Source organism: Hyla sarda, chromosome 2, assembly GCF_029499605.1.
Source record: "Hyla sarda isolate aHylSar1 chromosome 2, aHylSar1.hap1, whole genome shotgun sequence".
NCBI classification, from domain to species: domain Eukaryota; kingdom Metazoa; phylum Chordata; class Amphibia; order Anura; family Hylidae; genus Hyla; species Hyla sarda.
Window position 1 is genome coordinate 35,747,197 of NC_079190.1, and position 24,961 is coordinate 35,772,157.

At 45.0% G+C, this 24,961-nt stretch overlaps 1 protein-coding gene across 3 annotated transcripts in view; it reads left to right on the top strand.

The window, feature by feature from the left end:
* Positions 1-24,961, top strand: part of CNTN5 (contactin 5) — a 1,441,523-nt gene that overhangs the window by 673,037 nt on the left and 743,525 nt on the right. The gene's annotated exons all lie outside the window — the stretch shown is intronic.

Below are 24,961 nucleotides of genomic sequence, written 5' to 3' on the forward strand. Positions count from 1 at the left end.
GTTTAAAAAAAAAAGCAGTGCAAAAATAGAAAAGCAAGCAACGCTTCAATCGTATTGACCTACAGAATAAGGAGAACATATCGGTTTAACCATAAAGTGCACTGCGTAAAGGCGAGCAACAGCCCCACCTCCCCCAGAAGTTTCAAAATTGCACTTGACTTTTCATTTTCCTCCACAAATAATATATATATATATATATATATTTGCTGCATTGTACATTTTAGGGTAACATTAAGGGGCCATGACAAAGTACAATTGGTCGCACAAAAAACAAGCTTTGACAGGGGTAGGTGGATAGAAATTATTATGGCTCTTAAAAGGTGAGAAGAAAAAATTATGGCTCTTAAAAGGCGAGAAGGAAACAACAAAAATCGTTGGTTTCCTCAAGGCCAAAATGGGCTGTGTCCTTAAGGGGTTAATGTCCTCACTACAGATATCTCCTTTCTTAAAATGAATCTCTAAACTCAACATATCATGAGATGTCTGGTGGGAGATTACCAGCTTTTCACAACAACATAATCTGGTGACGCTCTGTCGGGAGATGTATACTGTGTTTGCCTATGTGATTGTTGTGTAAGCCTTTTCAGGGTTCTGTTCTGAGTGTGTTAATTGGGTTTTATGAGAAATAAAAAATTCTTAAAAGGGTACTCCGCCCCCTAGACATCTTATCCCCTATCCAAAGGATAGGGGATAAAATATCTGATTGCGGGGGCCCCGCCGCTAGGATCCCCGGGATCTCTGTGCAGCACCCGGTGTTCATTTAGAATGCTGGGTGCGGGCAGCAGCGGTCGTGACGTGACGGCCACGCCCCTCGTGATGTCACATAACACCCCACCAATGCAAGTCTATGAGAGGGGGTGTGGCAGATGCCACGCCCCCTCCCATAGACTTGCATTGAGGCGGCATGGCGTAACATCACGAGGAGCATGGCCATGACATCACGGCCCTTGCCACCCACTCCAATCATTCGGAACCAAATGTACCGAACACTGGGGCAGCGGAGTACCCCTTTAAGTAAAGTTTAGGGAAGATTAGGATGGAAACACCTGTTTGTGTCTTTGTGTTCCAAAGGGTTGTGTACTGAGCTTTTAACTTTCACAGCAAGATTTGAAAGCACATTTAACATATGAGCTTGATAAAAACGTATTACACGTACACCAAACCCATAACATTCCAATAAACTGGGCATATGCCAAATGAGTAATTTTTGTCATTCATTCGGATGGTATGCTTCACAATACTAGGGGAGATTTACGAACTGCGCTGGTTTGGTGTGCTGCACTTTAATAACTCTCCACCAGATTTACTAAAAGGCATATTCCTCTATATTCTTAGTAAATCCTGCAGTGCCATGGCTACCTGTTGTGCCCAACCCAGAAATATTAGGCAGCACATAGTTTTTTTGGGGTCACAAGTTACTAGTCTGAGGTCACATGTAAAGAGGGTGTGCCCCCGACACACACTCTCCCATGCGAGGCCAAGCTCCCTTGATTTGAGAGATGTAAATCTCATAAAGTTGCATACTTTTAAAATAGCCATTTTAAGGAAAGTCTGTCACTTTACAGGATTTTTGCCACTTAAAGGGGTACTCCACCCCTAGACATCTTAACTCCTATCCAAAGGATAGGGGATAAGATGTCTTTCTTTCTTTATTAATTAATTTATTTATTAGAAATTTCATAAAAATTACAACAATGCTGATTAAGATATAGACATCACAGTGTTACACATGCAATCTTAAATTTTTTACTACATTGCTGTATAAACCAACAAAACATTCCTCTTCCACATTTTATATTTTTTCCCTACTGCAGAGCATTCATGGTTCAGTAAGGATAAAGGGGGGCATTTACTAAGGGGTTTAGTCAGTTTTTTCTGACTATTTTTGGCGCAAAATTGTCGCAATTGCGCCTACCCTATAAATTGTGCGACTTTCCCTAGCAAGAGCTAGAAAGTAAAAAAAAAAATTCCCGCTTAATTTACGCAAGTTTTCAGTTTTTACTTGCAGTGGTCAGGAATTTATTAACTGAGACAGTCGCAGTTGCGCAATAAACTGTCGCAACGGCCATAAAAATTGACTAAATTTACTCCAGCTCCAACATGGAGCAGGAAAAGCTACTGCCGCCCGGGCTCCGACATACTTTCTCCCCGCTACCCTCACTGCGCTACTGGGACACTACAGTGATTTATATCCCCCCTCTCACCTGCCAGCGCCACACAACTCCCATCTGTCTGATGTTGCAAGACTACAAGTCCCAGCATGGCCTTACAGTGAGGACACGCTGGGAGTTGTAGTCTTGTAGCAGCGGGAGCTGAGCGGCGCGGGCGGGAGACAAGGGGGGGGGGGTAGCGGGGAGGCCGTATGAGGAGCCCGGGCGGGAGACAAGGGGGGTAGCGGGGAGACCGTATGAGGAGCCCGGGCGGCTGCACTGTAATGTCAGCCCGGGCTCCTGCCCTGAGAGCCATAGGCTTTGGCTGTCAGGGCATGCTGGGTGTTGTAGTTTTGCAACAGCTGGAGGGCCACAGTTTGCAGACCACTGGTGTGTGGTCTGTAAACTGTAGTCCTCCAGCTGTTGCAAAACTAAACAGCTGAAGGGGACCGGCGAAGAAGTTCACTTACCCTTCCGAGGCTCCAGCGACGATCGCTGACGGAGATCGTCGCGCGGCACTGTCGCGCGGCAGTGTCGCGCGGCAGTGTCGTGCAGCGCTGGATCCTACGGAAGCCGGTAAGTTGCGCAAGCTTCCCAACCAGGGTGCCTCCAAATGTTGCAAGACTACAACTCCCAGCATGCCTGGACACCCTTTGGCTGTCCGGGCATGCTGGGAGTTGTAGTTTTGCAACAGCTGGAGGCACCCTTGCTGGGAAACACTGGCCTAAAACAGTGTTTCCCAACCAGGGTGCCTCCAGATGTTGCAAGACTACAACTCCCAGCATGCCTGGACAGCCATTGGCTGTCCGGGCATGCTAGGAGTTGTAGTTTTGCAACAGCTGGAGGCACCCTTGTTGGGAAACACTGGCCTAAAACAGTGTTTCCCAACCAGGGTGCCTCCAGATGTTGCAAGACTACAACTCCCAGCATGCCTGGACAGCCATTGGCTGTCCGGGCATGCTGGGAGTTGTAGTTTTGCAACAGCTGGAGGCACCCTTGTTGGGAAACACTGTCCTAAAACAGTGTTTCCCAACCAGGGTGCCTCCAGATGTTGCAAGACTACAACTCCCAGCATGCCTGGACAGCCATTGGCTGTCCAGGCATGCTGGGAGTTGTAGTTTTGCAACAGCTGGAGGGCCACAGTTTGCAGACCCCTGGTTTGTGGTCTGTAAACTGTAGTCCTCCAGCTGTTGCAAAACTAAACAGCTGAAGGGGACCGGCGAAGAGGTTCACTTACCCTTCCGAGGCTCCAGCGACGATCGCTGTCGGAGATCGTCGCGCGGCAGTGTCGCGCGGCAGTGTCGTGCAGCGCTGGATCCTACGGAAGCCGGTAAGTTGCGCAGGCTTCCCAACCAGGGTGCCTCCAGTTGTTGCAAGACTACAACTCCCAGCATGCCTGGACAGCCTTTGACTGTCCAGGCATGCTGGGGCTTGTAGTTTTGCAACATCTGGAGGCACCCTGGTTGGGAAACACTGTTTTAGGCCAGTGTTTCCCAGCCAGGTTGCCTCCAGATGTTGCAAAACTACAACTCCCAGCATGCCTAGACAGCCTTTGACTGTCCAGGCATGCTGGGACTTGTAGTTTTGCAACATCTGGAGGCACCCTGGTTGGGAAACACTGTTTTAGGCCAGTGTTTCCCAGCCAGGTTGCCTCCAGATGTTGCAAAACTACAACTCCCAGCATGCCTAGACAGCCTTTGACTTGCCAGGCATGCTGGGACTTGTAGTTTTGCAACATCTGGAGGCACCCTGGTTGGGAAACACTGTTTTAGGCCAGTGTTTCCCAGCCAGGTTGCCTCCAGATGTTGCAAAACTACAACTCCCAGCATGCCTAGACAGCCTTTGACTGTCCAGGCATGCTGGGACTTGTAGTTTTGCAACATCTGGAGGCACCTTGGTTGGGAAACACTGTTTTATTCCAGTGTTTCCTAGCCAGGTTGCCTCCAGATGTTGCAAAACTACAACTCCCAGCATGCCTAGACAGCCTTTGACTGTCCAGGCATGCTGGGGCTTGTAGTTTTGCAACATCTGGAGGCACCCTGGTTGGGAAACACTGTTTTAGGCCAGTGTTTCCCAGCCAGGTTGCCTCCAGATGTTGCAAAACTACAACTCCCAGCATGCCTAGACAGCCTTTGAATGTCCAGGGATGCTGGGACTTGTAGTTTTGCAACATCTGGAGGCACCCTGGTTGGGAAACACTGTTTTAGGCCAGTGTTTCCCAGCCAGGTTGCCTCCAGATGTTGCAAAACAACAACTCCCAGCATGCCTAGACAGCCTTTGACTGTCCAGGCATGCTGGGGCTTGTAGTTTTGCAACATCTGGAGGCACCCTGGTTGTGAAACACTGGCCTAAAACAGTGTTTCCCAACCAGGGTGCCTCCAGATGTTGGGAAACACTGGCCTAAAACAGTCACCCTGGTTGGGAAACACTGTTTTAGGCCAGTGTTTCCCAACCAGGGTGCCTCCAGATGTTGCAAGACTACAACTCCCAGCATGCCTGGACAGCCTTTGACTGTCCAGGCATGCTGGGGCTTGTAGTTTTGCAACATCTGGAGGCACCCTGGTTGGGAAACACTGTTTTAGGCCAGTGTTTCCCAGCCAGGTTGCCTCCAGATGTTGCAAAACTACAACTCCCAGCATGCCTAGACAGCCTTTGACTGTCCAGGCATGCTGGGGCTTGTAGTTTTGCAACATCTGAAGGCACCCTGGTTGGGAAACACTGGCCTAAAACAGTGTTTCCCAACCAGGGTGCCTCCAGATGTTGCAAAACTACAAGTCCCAGGTTGGGAAACACTGTGCCCGGCCTCCGCCCCACCTTACTGTAAGGGCATGCTGGGAGTTGTAGTCCTGCAGCTGGGGGCAGGGGACAAGCTTGTCACATTTATTATCACCTGCTCACACATCTCCTGCACCACACAACTACAACTCCCAGCATGTCCTTACTGTAAGGGCATGCTGGCAGTTGTAGTCGTGCGGGGCGGGAGATGTGTGAGCAGGTGATAATAAATGTACTAACCCATTTTTTTGTTTTCTTCTCATTTCAGATCCGTTTATCCTGTGGACTCCTTCGGATTCGGTGGACTACTTCGATGACCAGCGTTTTTCTTTGTTTGATTTTAATAAAATGGTTAACGAGGGCTTGTGGGGGAGTGTTTTTTGTAATAAAAATTTTTTAAAACCTGTTGTGTTTTTTTCTTACTTTACTAGACAGGCTTAGTAGTGGAAGCTGTCTTATAGACAGAGTCCATTACTAACCTGGGCTTAGCGCTAGCCACAAAAACAGCTAGTGCTAACCCCCTATTATTACCCCGGTACCCAAGCCACAGGGGTGCCGGGAAGAGCCGGTACCAACAGGCCTGGAGCGTCAAAAATGGCGCTCCTGGGCCTAGGCGGTAACAGGCTGGCGTTATTTAGGCTGGGGAGGGCCAGTAACAATGGTCCTCGCCCACCCTGGGAACGTCAGGCTGTTACTGTTTGGTTGGTATTTGGCTGAGAATGAAAATAGGGGGGACCCTATGCGTTTTTTTTTTTTTTAAATAAATAATTAAATATATTAAAAAAACGCATAGGGTCCCCCTATTTTTATTCTCAACCAAATACCAACCAAACAGTAACAGCCTGACGTTACCAGGGTGGGCGAGGACCATTGTTACTGGCCCTCCCCAACCTAAATAACGCCAGCCTGTTACCGCCTAGGCCCAGGAGCGCCATTTTTGACGCTCCGGGCCTGTTGGTACCGGCTCTTCCCGGCACCCCTGTGGTGTTGGGTACCGGGGTAATAATTGGGGGTTAGCGCTAGCTGTTTTTGTGGCTAACGCTAAGCCCAGCTTAGTAATGGACTCAGTCTATAAGACAGCTTCCACTACTAAGCCTGTCTAGTAAAGTAAAATAAAAATAAAACACAACAGGTTTTAAAAAAAATTTATTACAAAAAACACTCCCCCACAAGCCCTCGTTAACCATTTTATTAACATCAAGCAAAGAAAAACGCTGGTCATCGAAGTAGTCCACCGAATCCGAAGGAGTCCACAGGATACACAGATCTGTAGAAGAAGTAACCAAAAAAAAAAAAAGTGTAAGTACATTTAGGGAGAAAAAAACTGTGTTAAAAAAATGTAATAAACACACACACACACACACACTAAACGCCGTTTACCACTTCTGAGCCATGACTACAATTTACAGTGATCCCTCAACTTACAATGGCCTCAACATACAATAGTTTCAACAAACAATGGTCTTTTCTGGACCATCGTAAGTTGAAACCAGACTCAACATACAATGCTACAGACAGTCCAGATCTGTAAAACGTGTCAATGGCTGGAAGAACCAACCAATCAAAATGGGCATTCACTGGTAAAACCCCTGTATTACTGAAGTGTATGCACTGACTGGTATTACATGTTCTGTACACTTTACCTGTATCAGGGTTAGCTGCTCTTTTGGACACCAGGTGAGGGCGACTCCATTACTTGTTTTGGACATTGCCTGTACTGTACAGGACCCCTGAAGAAGCTCCTGTCCTCTACATAGACCAGTGTTTGCCAAGCAGGGTGGCCCCATTTTTTGCAAAACTACAACTCCCAGCATGCCCGGACAGCCTTTGGCTGTCCAGGCATGCTGGGAGTTATAGTTTTGCAACAGCTGGAGGCTCCCTGCTTGGGAAACACTGACATAGACAGTGATTTACAGCTCCCAGCAGATCTTTATTACTTTTATATGTAAGGATTTGCTTTATCTATATCAGTTATCTACTTATTTTTCTTTGTCACTTTTTCCTATTTTTGGATGACATTTTGGTGCCTTTAGAACCAATTACCCTGTTTCCATAGAGTTATGGTCTCAACATACAATGGTTTCAACTTACAATGGTTTTCCTGGAACCAATTAATATTGTAACTTGAGGGACCACTGTAGTTATTGAATTATTTAGATGTGGTGAAAAAGCTAAAAAAAAACCTCAAAAACAAAAGATCCAGAAGCAAACCAGCAGCCAAACCTATTCAGACAGCAGGAAAAAGGAACAGACTATTTTTTCTACTACATGAAGTAAATTTCCCACTTTTGCCTATGTGCGCCAAATTTATTAATGCCGTGCAACAATTTAGTAAATTTGTCGCACATAGTCAAAAATGAAGTAGAAAAAAACAGGGTAAAAACCAGACTACATAGTAAAAGATTAGTAAATGCCCCCCAAAATGTCTGATTGCAGGGGTCCCGTCGCTGGGTCCCCAGCAATCTCTCTTGCAGCACCCTCGTTCTTCAGCTGTACGGAGCGAAGATCGCTCCATGGTGATGATGAGCGATACCGGGCCGCGACGTCACAATACTCTTGCCCCTGTATCACCCGTCATCAACCACAGAGCGATCTTCGCTCCGTGCATCTGAAGAACGGGGGTGCTGCAAAAGAGATAGTTGGGGTCCCCAGCAGCGAGACCCCTGCAATCAGACATCTTATCCCCTATCCAAAGGATAGGGGATAAGATGTCTATGGGCGGAGTACCTCTTTAGGCCAAGGAGGGGCGGGTAGACTAATGTGTTTAACCTGTACTGAATAGTTGACTATGTCATGCAATATATAGACATGCTGCAAAAAATATACACCAAGTGGAACTGAAGCCTATAGATAACCCATGCCACCAAGTGCCTGGAAAGTGGGATACATAGGAGTCTTCCATTGGAGGTAATGTCAGAAAAAAAAAAACATATACCTCAAATTAAATGTGGTTTAGAGCCAACAGAGGGGGGCAGCCGAGGAGGAGAGTATCACAATTCTCAGCTGAGCATCTACTACTAAGACTTTTCGAGAAACAAAACCCCCATTTAATGACCTTAAAGGAGTAGTCCAGTGGTGACTCAGTGGGGAACAACTTATCCCCTATCCTAAGGATAGGGGATAGGTTTGAGATCGCGGGGGGTCGGACCGCTGGGGCCCCCTGCGATCTCCTGTAAGGAGCCCCGACAGCCCGCGGGAAGGCGGCGTGTCAGCCTCCGCACGAAGCGGCGGCCAACACGCCCCCTCAATACAACTCTATGGCAGAGGCGAAGCGCTGCCTTCGGCAATCTCCGGCTCTGCCATAGAGATGTGTTGAGGGGGCGTGTCAGACGCCGCTTCGTGCGGAGGTTGACACCCGCTATCTGGCCGGAGAGCCTGGCCCCCGTACAGAGAGATCGCAGGGGGCCCCAGTGGTCGGACCCCCCACAATCTCAAACTTATCTCCTATTCTTAGGATAGGGGATACGTTTTTCACCACTGGACTACCCCTTTAAAGGGTACTCCAGTGGAAAACATTTTTTTATAATTAACTGGTGCCAGAAAGTTTAACAGATTTGTATATCACGTCTATTTAAAAATCATTATCTATCCAGTACTTATCAGCTGCTGTATGCTCCACAGGAAGTTCTTTTCTTTTTGAATTTCTTTTTCTGTCTTACCACAGTGCTCTCTGCTGACATCTCTGTCCATGTCAGGAACTGCCAGAGCAGGAGAGGTTAGCTGTGGGGATTCGCTCCTGCTCTGGACAGTTCCTGACATGGACAGAGGTGTCAGCAGAGAGCGCTGTGGTCAGACAGAGAATAAATTCAAAAATAAAAGAACTTCCTGTGGAGCATATAGCAGCTGATAAGTACTGGAAGGATTAAGATTTTTAAATAGAAGTAATTTACAAATCTGTTTAACTTTCTGGCACCAGTTGATTAAAAAAAACAAAATTCCCATCGGAGTACCCTTTTAATGCATCTGATCTTATATCTGTTATACTATACTTTACGCTTTAATCCAAATTTATATCAATATATATATATATATATATATATATATATATTCAGTGACCCCCCCCCCCCGACCTACGATGGCCCCGACATATGATCATTTCAACATACGATCACACTCAGAGGCCATCGCATGTTGAAGGCAGCATCAACATACGATGCTTTTGTATGTCGGGGCCATCGCATAAACGGCTATCCGGCAGCGCAGACTGCTTCAGCTGCCACCGGATAGCCGTTTACGGTGCCCCGTGTGGTCCGCTGACGATCACTTACCTGTCCTCAGGGCTCCGGCGCGTCCTCTTCGGGATTCCCTGCATTGTCGGCGCTCTCCATCGTCGGCATCATGTCGCTGCACACTCCGTCCCGTCATCCAATAGGAGCGGCGTGCGTAGCGACGTGATGGCAGCAACGGAGAGCGCAGTTGCCGGGGAAGCAGAGGCCTTGCCGGAGCATCGGGGACACCTCGGGGACGCGGCGACAGAGATGGGCGGCGACATCCCGGGCAGCGGTGACGAGCGGTGACGGTCCGGAGTGGCGGGGACAGGTGAGTACAACTTCCTCTAACAGTGGTCTACAACCTGCGGACCTCCAGATGTTGCAAAACTACAACACCCAGCATGCCCGGACAGCCAACGGCTGTCCGGGCATGCTGGGTGTTGTAGTTTTGCAACATCTGGAGGTCCGCAGGTTGTAGACCACTGTCCTATACTTTTCATTGCACGGAACCCTCAACATGCGATGGTTTCAACAAACGATGGTCCGTTTGGAACGGATTACCATCGTATGTTGAGAGATCACTGTGTATAATTTCCCCCCCCCCCCCCCTTTCGATGTAAAACAAAAATGTCTAAAGCTAAAGGAACTCCTTTTCAAGCTGTACTTAAGGTATAATGTGATTGGGTGGATAGAGGGAGGATAGAGATCTCGGAATTGAGATGCAATATAAATGCAAATGATGACAATGGAGATTACTATTTTATTTTGTTCCTTATCTTTTACATCTTTTTTTTTAGTTTTTCCCTTCGGAATATGGCCCTCCAAAAGGTTAAATAGTGATTTGTATAGAGACTGTTACTTTTTTATTTTTTTTTAACTAGTTGGGCTCATGCATGGAGTTTGTCATTGTTTTCACCAGGTGGTATCGCGGCGTAGATTTGCCGCATTAGATGATTCCTGTGACTTGCTGGTGAAGGACACATTTACTCCCAGCGAATGCTACAATTCACTGAATGAATGAACAATAAGACAGATGAATACGATTTACTGCTGCCTCGTGTTTGCTGTAAATATCGTAATCTTTTTCTGTGTTCTTTTCTATGCAAATTCTCCTAAATACTTTCCGGCTTCTTTGTAATTACTTTTCAGCGATATCTTGATAAGCAAACAGTGAAATAAATGTCATATTGGAAGATTATTATTTCTTCCTAAAATGAAATGTTCAATGGTAGTAGATATCTTGACTTCCTACTGTGAGATGTGGTGTGGGGGAATTATGTTTTCTCTATCTTATATATATATATATATATATATATATATATATATATATATATATATATATATATTTTATTTTTTATTTTTTTATTTTTTTTTTTTAATCCCATTATTACTAAATAAAAGTTTAATAGGTAGTTAACAACATTTGGTAGTTGTGTACCAATAAAGAGGAAGAAATGACAGTTCAAGACAACAAGCTTAGAAATAAAATAGCACTCTATCAGTAGTTGTTTATGCTATATGTGTACAGTATATGTGTTTGTGATCATTGTGATGTTCTATGCGTTTGTAATGATTGGGGTGTTATGTGTGGTGATGTGAGTTGCAGCCTGTTAAAGGGGTACTCCGGCGCTAAGACATCTTATCCCCTGTCTGCCACTGGGGACCCCTGTGATCTACCACGCCGCACCCCGTTAGAATCAGCCCCCGGAGCGTGCTTGCTCCGGGTCTGATTACTGGCTATCACGGGGACGGAGCATAGTGACGTCACGGCTCTACCCCCGTGTGATGTCACGCTCCGCCCCCTCAATGCAAGCCTATAAGAGGGGGCGTGACAGAGATGGTCAAATAAGCTTGTTTAGATTTAGATCTATATCCCCTCAAAAAAAAAAGTATTTGCCTGAATCAGAATGTACTGTAATTAATTTCAGGCATATTGTGTACAGGAGCAAATACTTATATCAATGGCAGAAGTCTCTCCTCTTAAACACTGAGCAGGGAGGCATTACCTGGAAGGAAATGTTAATGAATGTTAACAGAGCAGAGAGGCAAATATTGCTCCTGTGCTTACTTTCTTTGGTGCCCTACGGTGATGGTGTGCCACTGAAAGAACATACAGGAGCAGGAACTGCTGGAAAATGTCATGCACTGTATGACTCTCTGTTCAGTTAAGGGGTAGTCCAGGCATCTGAACTTATCAGACACTTATCCTCTACCTACAGGATAGGAGATGTGTCTGTTCGGGCGGAGTACGATTGCTGGGGCCTCCTGCAATCTCCTTTACTTGGGTCTGGTTACTTACGGTGTGTAAGCACTCCTGCCCCCAACCTTTCTGGAGGAAAGCATGCGATGGTCAACTTAACTGATCATTGGCTAGAGCAGCACATGACTGCGGCCAGTGATTGGCTGAGTGCACCCTCACTTGCATCCAGGAACGTGGGGGCTGCTCTTCTCCATGGATGTGTAAGTAGCTGTGGCCCCGTGTGAGAGATCTTACGGGATCCCAATAGTCGGACCGCCCAGCATCAGACACTTATCCTCTATTCATGATTTTTATTTTTTTTTTACCTTATGTTGTTCAATTGTAAAATTATGTACATATTAGCTCTGAATAATCTCAGGGATCTTATGAAAACAACAGACACATTGTTGCAGGTTTCACTGTAATACTTTGTTTTTCCTATTGAGGCACTGCAGAAAAGATGAACATTTATATTACCGTATTTTTCGCCGTATAAGACGCACTTTTTCTTCACCAAAACTGTCTTATACAGCGAATACACACACCTATCGCGGCGGTCCCTGTAGCCATCAACGGCCGGGACCCGCGGCTAATACAGGACATCACCGATCGCGGTGATGTCCTGTATTAATCCTTCAGACGCGGCGATCAAAGCTGACCGCTGTGTCTGAAGGGAAAGTGACACTAACCCGGCTGCTCAGTCGGGCTGTTCGGGACCGCCACGGTGAAATCTCGGCGTCCCGAACAGCTTACAGGACACCGGGAGGGAACTTACCTGCCTCCTCGGTGTCTTCTCCGGGCCGGGATCCCCTGAATGGCCGGCGCTCTCCTTCGACATCATCACGTCGTCGCGCACGCCGTCCCGTCATCCAATAGGAGCGGCGTGCGTAGCGACGTGATTGCGGCGACGTGATGACGGCGACGGAGTGCGTGGATCCCGGGGAAGAAGACGTCTGGAGCGTCGGGGACACCACGGGGACGCGGCGACAGCGATGGAGCGACATCCAGGGCACCGGTGACGGGTCCGAAGCGGCAGGAACACGTGAGTATTACCTCCTATACCAGTGGTCTTCATCCTGCGGACCTCCAGATGTTGCAAAACTACAACTCCTAGCATGCCCGGACAGCCAACGGCTGTCCGGGCATGCTAGGAGTTGTAGTTTTGCAACATCTGGAGGTCCGCAGGGTGAAGATCACTGTTGGGTTCAGAATCTTTTTTTTCGAGATTTTGCACCTTTATATGCTGGTGCGTCCTATAGGGTTAAAAATACGGTAGCACTCCCTCACTAGTGTCAGCTGATCAAAGGGATGCTAAGACCCGACCCCTCCAAAATATTTTGAACTGGTTTTATACCTTCTTACCCTTTTTACATACTAGTTTGTCCAATAGGCCTGCAAGGGGAGTATGAGCTGAACCTTTTTAGCGTGGTACCTTCATGTGGTTCCATCTGCACAACATATGTTTTCATGCGATTTGTATAAAGGCATGACTGTCCTTTTAAAATGTCAAAAGTTATATAAAGGACGACTAACCAGACTGCAGATAATTACATAGCTGTGACATTTATTATAACATACCGATAGATTTATGCACCTGCTAGATGACATAAAACAGCCGGTGTTTGTCAGATGTTGGTTCTTTGAGCTCTGCAGATTTTGTTTGAAAAAAATGTAAAATTTTTAAAAATTATGCTGAAATGAGATCTGTAAAATCTCAGGTTTAGACATTCAAACCATCAGTTTTTAGGAATCTTCATTATACAGTTGTCATAAAAAAAAATTGTCTCAAGCACGTTATCTTTGTAAAAAATATCCTGTATTTTCTATTACAAATAGCAGGAATGATTCTGCTATTCTTATAGTTATTAGTTGCTCAGTTACTCTGGATCATCTGTTCATAATTACTTGCTCTCGGCTCACTTAGGGTGCGTCCACACGTCGGAATTCTCGCGGATGAATTCCGCGAGCGGAGCTTCCGACTGGTGGCCGCCGCCGATAGTGCTTCGGCGCTAGGGCCGCGGGGCACTAAGCCGTCACCATTGACGGCTATGCAGTGCTCGCGGAATCCGCGCAAAGAATGAACATGTTCTTTCTTTGCGTGGTAAACTTTCAGCGGTGGAAATGTCTGCCGCTGAAATTCCGCAGTGTGAACGGGTCTCGCGGAAACCCGTTCACACTAATGTTTAAATTCACACCACGGAATTCCGCCCAGGAATTCCGTAGTGTAAACGGGGCCTTAGAGTGCAGATCCTGAATGTTTAGCCTCTCTTTAATCCCTTAACAACCATGGAGGTAAATGTACGTCCTGGTTTGGCGGTACTTCGAGCATCAAAGCGGTGCTCGCGTCATACACGCAGGTTCCGGCTGCTATCTGCTAGCCGGGGACCCGCCGGTAATGGCCGACATCCGCGATCGCGCGGATGTCCGCCATTAACCCCTCAGATGCCATGATCAGTACAGATCATGGCATCTGCGGCAATGCCCAAGTTAAAATGGATGATCGGATCGCCCGCAGCGCTGCCGCGGTGATCCGATCATCTAAAATGGCAGATGGAGGTCCCCTCACCTGCCTCCGTTCATCTCCCGGCGTCTCCTGCTCTGGTTTGAGATCGAGCAGACCAGAGCAGAAGATGTCCAATAATACTGATCAGTGCTATGTCCTATGCATAGCACTAAACAGTATTAGCAATCAAATGATTGCTATAGATAGTCCCCTATGGGGACATAAAAAGTGTAAAAATAAGAAAAAATAAAAAGTAAAAAAAAAAGTGAAAAATCCCCTCCCCCAATACAAATTATCAGTTTTTCAAAATATAATGTTAATGATGTATGTTTAATGAGGTATGGTGAACGGCGTAAACGTAAAAAATAAAAAAGTCAAAAAATGATGCTTTTTTGTCCCATTTTATTTCCCCCCCAAAAATTCATAAAAAATTATATAAAAGTTTTATATAGGCAATTGTGGTATCTATAAAAAGTACAAATGACGGCGCAAAAAATTAGCCCTCATACTGCCCTATATAGGGAAAAATGAAATAGTTATACATGGTCAAAATGAGGCGATTTTAGATTACTGATTTTGTACAAAAAGTTTTAGATTTTTTTTAAGCGGTACAAAAATATAAAAATATCTAGCCATGGGTATCATTTTAATTGTATTGACCCACAGAATAAAGAACACATGCCATTTCTACCGTAAAGTGTACAGTGTGAAAACGAAACCCTCCAAAAAGTGCAAAATTGTGGTTTTCATTGAAATTCCCACCTTAAAAAATAATTTTCTGGGTTTGCCGTACATTTTATGGTAAAATGAGAGGTTTCATTACAAAGTACAATTGGTCATGCAAAAAACAAACCCTTAAAGTGTCTGTAGATGGAAACATAAAGGAGTTATGGATTTTAGAAGGCGAGGAGGAAAAAAACGAAAACGCAAAAATAAAATTTGTTGGTCCTTAAGGGGACGAAGGACGATCAGCAGGCACCCCGCACAAATGCCCAGTGGGGTCATCCCCCCATGTCAGCGATCGGCGCAAATCGCAAGTGAATTCAGCGATTCTGGGTCATACAGGAATATAAGGAGGATCGCGGTTGACTAAGACACCTACGATCCCCCTAAAGGGATAGGAGTGAGGTGGCAGGGGTGCCACCCCTCCTATCCCTGCTATTGGTCATCAGAAGCGACGACTAATAGCAGATCGGGGGCGGGGGGTCAACTTTTGTTTTCCCTGTCCTGCCCAACAACAATACGCGGTACAGGATGGGGAAACTGACAGGGACCGGCGCCGAAGATCCACTTACCATCCGGAGGCAGCGGGCGATGGTGATTGGTGGGCGGCTATGTCATGCAGAAGAAGAGGACGGCTCCCTGGATCCTACGGAAGCCGGTAAGTTGCCTAGCAACATCTGGAGGGCTACAGTCTGAGACCACTAAACAATGGTCTCTAACCTGTAGCCCTCCAGATGTTACAAAACTACAACTCCCAACATGCCCAGACAGCTGTTTGGGCGTGCTGGAATATGTAGTTTTGCAACAGCTGAAGGGCTACAGTTTGAGACCACTATACAGTGGTCTCTAAACTGTATCCCTCCAGATCTTGCAAAACTACAACTCAGAGCATGCCCAAACAGCTGTTAGATGTCTGGGCATGCTGGGATTTGTAGTTTTGCAACATCTGGAGGGTCACAGTTTGGAGATCACTGTGCAATGGTCTACAAACTGTAGCCCTCCAGATGTTGCAAAACTGCAAATCCCAGCATACCCAAACAGCTGTGTCAGCATGCTGGGAGTTGTAGTTGCTTACCTTAGGCTATTGCATAACTACATCTCCCAGCATTTCCTTTGCTTTTGTAGTTTTGCAACAGCTGGAGGCACACTGGTTAGAAAATACTGAGTTAGGTAACAGAACCTAACTGAAGGTTTTCCAACCAGTGTGCCTCCAGCTGTTGCAAAATTACAACTCCCAGCATGCACGGTCTGTCAGTACATGCTAGGAGTTGTAGTTTTGAAACAGCTGGAGGGAGCAGCAGCGCAAACTCCTAGCGGGAAATTCACTGTAACACGCCAGTGCGAAAGTACCCTAAAAACACTACACTACACTAACACAAAATAAAGGGTAAAACACTACTTATACACCCCCTTACACTGCCCCCCCCCCCCCACACAATAAAAATGTAAAACATATTGTGTTTCCAAAACCAGCAACTCCCAGCATTTCCGGACAGCCACTGACTGTCCAGTCATGCTGGGAGTTTAGAAACAGCTGGAGGCACCCTGTTTGGGAATCACTGGCGTAGAATACTCCTATGTCCACCCCTAATCAATCCCTAATTTAGTCCTCAAATGTGCATGGCGCTCTCTCATTTCGGAGCCCTATCGTATTTCAAGGAAACAGTTTAGGGCCACATATGGGGTATTTTTGTACTCTGGAGAAATTGCAATACAAATTTTGGGGGGCTTTTTCTCCTTTTAACCCTTATGAAAAGGAAAAGTTGGGGGCTACACCAGCCTGTTAGTGTAAAAAAATAAAAATGTTTACATTAACATGCTGGTGTTGCCCCATACTTTTTATTTTCACAAGCGGTAAAAGCAAAAAAAGACCCCCAAAATTTGTAACGCACTTTCTCCTGAGTACGGAAATACCCCATATGTGGGCGTAAAATGCTCTGCAGGTGCACAACAAGGCTCAGGAGTGAGAGCGCATCATGTACATTTGAGGCCTAAATTGGTGATTTGCACAGGGGTGGCTGATTTTACAGCGGTTCTGACATAAATGCAAAAAAATAAATACCCACATGTGACCATTTTGGAAATTACACCCCTCACGGAGCGTAACAAGGGGTATAGTGAGCCTTAACACCCCACAGGTGATTGACAAACTTTCATTAAAGTTGGATGGGAAAATTAAAAAAATTATTCATTAAAAGGCTGGTGTTACCCTAAATTTTTCATTTTCACAAAGGAAAATAGGAAAAAAGCCCCGAAAATTTGTAACTCCATTTCTTATGAGTAAGAAAATACCCCATATGTGGATGTAAAGTGATCTGCGGGTGCACTACAATGCTCAGAAGAGAAGGAGCGCCGTTGGGATTTTGAAGAGAAAATTTGTCCGGAATTGAAGGCCACGTGTGTTTACAAAGCCCCCATAGTGCCAGAAAAATGGACTCTACCCTCAGATGTGACCCTTTTTAGAAACTACACCCCTCACATAATGTAATAAGGGGTACAGTGAGCATTTACTCCCCACAGGTGTCTGACAGATTTTTGGAACAGTGGTCCGTGAAAATGAAAAATGTAATTTCTCATTTGCACAGCCCACTGTTCCAAAGATCTGTCAAGCACCAGTGGGGTGTAAATGCTCACTGTACCCCTTATTAAATTCTGTGAGGGGTGTAGTTTCCAAAATGGGGTCATATGTGGGGGTGGTCCACTGTTCTGGCACCACGGGTGGCTTTGTAAACGCACATGGCCCTTGCCTTCCATTCCAAACAAATTCTCTTTCCAAAAGCTCAATGGCGCTCCTCCTCTTCTGAGCATTGTAGTCCACCCGCAGAGCACTTGACGTCCCCACATGGGGTATTTCCATACTCAGAAGAAATGGGGTTACAAATTTTGGAGGTCATTTTCTCCTATTACCCCTTGTAAAAATGTAAAATTTGGGGAAAATTCAGCATTTTAGTGACATTTTTTTTTTTCATTTACACATCCAAATTTAATAAAAAGTCATCAAACACCTGTAGGGTGTTAAGGCTCACTGTACCCCTTGTTATGTTCCTTTAGGGGTGTAGTTTCCAAAATAGTATGCCATGTGTTTGTTTTTTTTCCGCTGTTCTGGCACCACAGGGGCTTGCTAAATGTGACATGCCCCCCCAAAACCCATTTCAGCAAAATTTGCTTTCCAAAAGCCAAATGTGACTCCTTCTTTTCTGAGTATTGTAGATCGCCCGCAGAGCATTTTACGTCCTAACATGGGGTATTTCCATACTCAGAAGAGATGGAGTTATACATTTTGGAAGGCATTTTGTCCCACTACCCTTTGTAAAAATGGTAAATTTGGGGGGAAAAACTGCACTTTAGTGAAAATGTTTTTTTCATTTTCACATCCGAGTTTAACGAAAAGTCATCAAACACCTGTGGGGTGTTTAGGCTCACTGTACCCCTTGTTACGTGCCTTGAGGGGTGTAGCTTCCAAAATGGTGACGGCTCAGTGCCCCGCGGCCCTAGCGTCAAAGTATTTTTTTAAGTGTACTGTAGCGCATTTTTCTCCCATCGTAAGTGCATACTACATACGTACATCTAAGTGGTGTACTAATTTGTTCCTGTAAGGGTGTGTTCAAACTGAGGAATCTCCACTCGCTGAATTTAGGGCACTAGAGACGTGGCGCCTACATCTCACGGCCACATGAGCCCTGAGGGGGGCTGAACTGGAGAAGGAGGGGGAGGGGCACAGTGGAGCACAGTTTAGGTTTCGTGAGATGGGCGTGTTTTCTAATCATTGTTACACACTGTGCTCCAGCCGCAAACTCCGGCGTGAGCGCAGTGTCCCTGGGTCCCCGTCTGCCGGCAGGGCTGGGACTCTCATCACGAGACGCGCCCGCATGCAAATCCAAGCTCGTCACTCACCACGCTCCGCTGACCCCCTATCTCAGCTTCCCCGTCTCCTAGGGTGCATGAACGCCGGAGCTCTGAAATTTAAAGGACCATTGCACCCATAATTAGTGTTTGCACCTGACACCACGTTATATATCCCTGCACCTCCCACATTTCCCTGCCGGATCTTCAGTGCCCCTAGCCTGAGATTAAGCATTCCCTATTGCTTGTTTGTCTTCCTGTGTATGCACGTTGTGTCATTCAGCCACTATATATTCTCCTCATGCTGCTACAAACTCCAGGCTGTTTCATCCAGCCACTATATGTTCTCCTCATGCTGCCACCACCTCCACGCTGTGTCATTCAGCCACTGTATTTTCTCCACATGCTGCCGCCAACTCCAGGCTGTGTAATTCAGCCACTATATGGTCTCCTCATACTGATGCCACCTCAGGGCTCTGTAATTGTGGGATCCACATCCAGCTCTGTTACAGTCATCTGATAGGAGAGGAGGAGCAGGAGCAGCTAGAGGAGCTAGAGGGTAATGAGGAAGGCAAGATAGAGGACCCAGACACACCGTGGCAGTATGCAGTGGAGATGGAGGCAGGGAGTCCCTCCAAGTCACTTGTACAAAAGGCACGATGCATGCTGACTTGTTTGCGTAGTGACCGCCGAATTGTCACTATTCAGCAGCGGGATGATTTATGGCTCTCCACCTTATTGGACCCACGCTACCGGCACAAAATGGGGGCCTTTTTTACACCCACTGAGAGGGAGGACAAACTGACCTACTACAGAAACATCCTACGTAGTCAGTTGGCCGATGATCGTCCATCCTCTCGCATGGCTGACTCAGGGGGCCCTCTGCGCTCACCTTCAACTACCATGGCTGCTGGGGAGGGATGGGGTGGCAGGAGCAGTACCAGCTCCCTCAGCAGCAGCCTGAGTCTACAGTCACTGAAGTGTAGCTTTTTTTCACCCGCATAGGGAAGCAACTCATCAGCAGCAGGTAGACCTGGATTAGGACCTGGACCAGCAGGTGGTGACATACCTTGACTTGGCCATGCCAACACATCTTGAAGATCCACTGGACTTCTGGGCAGCCAAACTTGATTTGTGGCTGCAACTAGCAGAGTTTGCCCTGGAAAGCTGTCCTGCCCAGCCAGTAGTGTACCATCAGACCGTGTGTTTTGTGCGGCAGGGGTCATAGTCACGTCATGTGACATGTGACTCCTTGTTAGATTTGGTCTTTTGTAACCACACTATTTATTCAAAGTAAACGCTGGGGTCTGGGACATTAACCCCTTAAGGACCGGAGGTTTTTCCGTTTTTGCATTTTCGTTTTTTGCTCCTTGCCTTTAAAAAATCATAACTCTTTCAAATTTACACCTAAAAATCCATATGATGGCTTATTTTTTGCGCCACCAATTCTACTTTGTGATGACGTCAGTCATTTTGCCCAAAAATCTATGGTGAAGCGGGAAAAAAAATCATTGTGCGACAAAATTGAAAAAAAAACGCTGTTTTGTAACTTTTGGGGGCTTCCGTTTCTACGTAGTACATTTTTCGGTAAAAATGTCACCTGATATGTATTCTGTAGGTCCATACGATTAAAATGATACCCTACTTATATAGGTTTGATTTTGTCGGACTTCTGGAAAAAATCATAACTACATGCAGGAAAATTAATACGTTTAAAATTGTCATCTTCTGACCCCTATAACTTTTTTATTTTTCCGTGTATGGGGCGGTATGAGGGCTCATTTTTTGCGCCGTGATCTGAAGTTTTTAACGGTACCATTTTTGCATTGATAGGACTTATTGATCACTTTTTATTCATTTTTAAATGATATAAAAAGTGACCAAAAATGCACTATTTTGGACTTTGGAATTTTTTTGCGCGCACGCCATTGACCGAGCGGTTTAATTAATGATATATTTTTATAATTCGGACATTTCCGCACGCGGTGATACCACATATGTTTATTTTTATTTTTATTTACACTGTGGTTTTTTTTTTCTTGGAAAAGGGGGGTGATTCAAACTTTTAATAGGGGAGGAGTTAAATGATCTTTATTCACTTTTTTTTTTCACTTTTTTTTTGCAGTGTTATAGGTCCCATAGGGACCTATAACACTGCACACACTGATCTTCTATGTTGATCACTGGTTTCTCATAAGAAACCAGTGATCAACGATTCTGCCGCATGACTGCTCATGCCTGGATCTCAGGCACTGAGCAGTCATTCGGCGATCGGACAGCGAGGAGGCAGGAAGGGGCCCTCCCGCTGTCCTGTCAGCTGTTCGGGATGCCGCGATTAGCCGCGGCTATCCCGAACAGCCCGACTGAGCTAGCCGGGAACTTTCACTTTCACTTTTAGCCGCGCGGCTCAGCTTTGAGCGCGCGGCTAAAGGGTTAATAGCGCGCGGCGCTGCGATCGGCGCTGCGCGCTATTAGAGGCGGGTCCCGGCTTCACTATGACGCCGGGCCCGCCATGATATGACGCGGGGTTACTGTGTAACCCCGCGTTATATCAGAAGAGCAGGACCAATGACGTACCGGTACGTCATTGGTCCTTAAGGGGTTAAACTTGGGGGTGTAATATTAAATTTAAATGTCAAAATCTTACATTTAAATTTAAAAAAATCGATGTAATCTTTTCAAGATTGAGGCCCTATGGCCATCAACATCATATATTAGCTGTGAAATTACCCAAAAAATCCAATGAAACAGGTTGGAGCAATAACAATAAAATCATGACTGATTAAATGAAATTTGCAGTTCCACAAAGAGTAAAACAGGGCTGAGAGGCATGGGCTGGAACAGGTGGTAGCTCTCCTTGCGGTGGACCACCAGCTTGATACTCACCAGAATGGGTACTCAAAAAGTGTAAATAAATTAATATTTAATTAAATATAAATTACATAAAAAAATCTATTTATTCTCAATTTTGATGCCATATGGTCTCCCTGCTGCCACATCCAGATGCTCTGCGGCAGTGATTCTAATAGCGATGCCTGTAATCTGCATGTCATACTGAATACCAGTATTATTTCACTAACACAGCACACTCCATATGCATGTTAGGAGAAGGCAAAGTGTTCTACATCCCTAATGAGGCTCTCTGTAGGCCAGAAATAGCTGTTTTTAATAGTAATTCACTGCAAATCAATCCGGAACAAAACAATTTTTGGGGGGGAAATTCGGCAAATCGCCCAAATCAAATTTTTCCAAAATTCACTTATTTCTACCTATAACACCAAAAAGGCGAACAATGGAAGGAATTTTTGGAATAGGTCTTTAATCCCCTCTAATACCCACCTCCACTGCCGATCAGCTATTTGCCACAGGGGTTCTTGGTAGAACTAGAGATCACTGTATCCCTGTCAGTAATTATACTGACCGAAAGAATAAAGTAATAATTTTCTTTATCAGTTTTATCACAAAATGGTTTAAGAATAAAACTTTGTAGACTGTTTATTTATGGGGTTATAGACCCTGTCCATTTAGGGAAATCCTTTGTGAATTGCTTTTGATAACCTCTTTTCCATTGACAAATAAGAAAAAGACCATTGGCACCGATACCTTCTCTATGCAGCACAATGAGATGGATAATGGCAAGATTTGGGTGGAAACAAGAGACGCCAGGTGCGGTGGTGCTAGGACAAATAAGCAGCAATCAGCGTAGTGACAATAGAAGACAAAAACAGGTGTCCTGCACTCACCGCTTCAGTTCTGATTATACGGCTCCCATCTTGGGCTGCTCCTCCGGATCAGGGGCTGACGGTAGCATGGGGCGCTGAGCGCCCCACGCTACCGTCATCCCCTGATCCGGAGGAGCAGCCCGAGATGGGAGCCGTATAATCAGAACTGATGCGGTGAGTGCAGGACACCTGTTTTTGTCTTCTATTGTCACTCTTTTCCATTGACCATGAAGCAATGATACAGCTATACTTGCATTTCTAGTGTAATGGCATTCAACCCAGTAAAAGTACAGCCAATACAAAAACTACAGTGTATAGCAGGAAACATATGTGTCTTGTTCCCTTTGTGCCAAAATGTTTTTTTTATTCTAAAAGGTTGTTACAACACCATAAATCATAAACACAAAAGCGCTGCAGGACACGTTCGCTCTCCTTCGCTTCAATCTGTTTATCTGTACTATTTTATGCAGAATTGCCATTTCCCCTCTACACAACTGGGACAGTAGTTCAATTAAATCCCTGAGATAAGCAAACCGCTCCCTATTATTTATAGACGGCCATTTGCAGCAAATAACCGGACTGGTGCTTAATACAAAGAGCATTCTATATGATAAATATCCACGGGTACATGAATAACTGGTGGGGCAATTCATCTCCTATTAGCCGACCTCTAGTTTACCATTGTTGGTAAAAGCCGCCCCCGAGGCTGATTATGACTTACGTGAGATATTAATCATAAAACTGATTAACTAAAGGCTATTATGTTACAAGGAATATTTCCTGCTACCTTTCTTCATTGAAATTTTATCATCTTGACCTTAATGGGGGTAAGATGAAATGTGGCGCATTAATAAGTTTGTGTATACACTGGGTTCCCATAGGAGGTCACATCAGAAAAACTGATAAGTTAGAACGTTAAGGAACAATAGACCAGAGAGCTTGTTAAATAGGAAAGCATCAATAATTCATCGAGTAATATATAGCCGGGAAGGTGCGGGCGGTGCTGTAAGCAAAATCAGTTGCCGGTTGATAGTTGGTTATTTCTCATATTAAGGCCCTTTTACACAGGCTGGTTAGCAGGCAAATGAGCATTTGTAGGAACGCTTATTCCTGATAATTGGCCCATGTAAGGCTGTGTTCACACGGTCAGGTTTTTAGTTGTAATTATTGAATTCAAAGCCAGGAACAGATCAAAAATTAAGGACACAGAAAGAAAAGACTTCTCTTTTTAAATCCACTCCTGACTTTTTATTTAATAGTTGCAATTAAAAACCTGAACATGTAAACACAGTCTTAAATCCAATATACAAGACTCATGGACTGTTTTGCACCACACGTGCGACTTTTTGCAACTATTTTAAGCAACAAAAAAAAACTACTAAATGCTTTGATAAATGTCCCCCATGGACTTTCTTAATTTTATTTACCTTAGAGCCAACATTCTGAAGATCCTCCACTATTCTGAGCCAACATTCTGAAGATCCTCCACTATTCTCTTCTAGACTAGTCAAGGGTGGCACAAAATGTAGTTTCTATTTTTTAACCAATTTTGGAGATGTCTAATCCTAATCTCCAATTAAAGAGCTATCCCATTGGAGAAAGTGCATGCATGGCAGAAAAATCTGGAAAACTTGGAGTGTGTAATGCCCCAGACCTCATCACAATTAAAAACCCACCGTTTTATTTTTTTTTTTACATTATTGACATTTGTACATTATTTGCAAATTTTGGAACCTTTTTTAGATGTTTTTTTGGATTTATTTATTTCTGAATAGCAACTACATGCATTTGGCAAACCAATCATTTTGGAGATAAAAATTGTGCACAATAATGACTATTTTTGTTTTTTGGTTTGTCTTTAGAAAATCCTGCGTATCAAAATCTGTACATCAAATCTGCACAGGATCCTGTACGTGTGAACGTACCCTTAAATGTGTACTCCGGTGTAAAACTTTTTTTTTTTTTTTTTTTAATCAACTGGTGCCCGAGAGTTGAACAGATTTGTAAATTATTTCTATTGAAATCTTAATCCTTCCAGTACGTACTAGCTGCTGAATACTACAGAGGAAATTATTTTCTTTTTGGAACACAGAGCTCTCTGCTGACATCATGAGCACAATGCTCTCTGCTGACATCTCTGTCCATTTTAAGAACTGTCCAGAGTAGGAGAATATCCCCATAGCAAACATATGCTGCTCTGGACAGTTTCTAAAATGGACAGAGGTGTCAGCAGAGAGCACTGTGGTCATGATGTCAGCAGAGAGCACTGTGTTCCAAAAAGAAAATAATTTCCTCTGTAGTATTTAGCAGCTAATAAGTACTGGAAGGATTATGATTTTTTAATAGAAATCATTTGCAAATCTGTTTAACTTTCTGGCACCAGTTGATTTAAAAAAAAAGGTACCCCTTTAAACTGTAAACTGTCAGTTTTTGGACCAATTTATGGCTCACAAATGGACCAAAATACTGTATGTAAAAATAGCCTTATGATTGCCTACTCTGATTGGCGCTACTATATATCACAGTCAAATGAATAGATGATGCTTACTGTTGCCCCTACGATAATTCCTGTTGCCCTTGGAATTCCAGAGGCAAATCATCCACGAGGACTGTCTTTTAAGAAGGGTTTATCCTTTGAAGAACCATACAGACACGGCATGTCTGGTCGGAGAAATTTGTGTGCGGCAGACGCTGGAGGCATCGGCACTAATGCCCACATCCCCATTGATGTCAACACTTTTCCGGGGGGAACCCCAATAAAAGAATGAACATGCTCAGGAATCAGGAATCTGGAA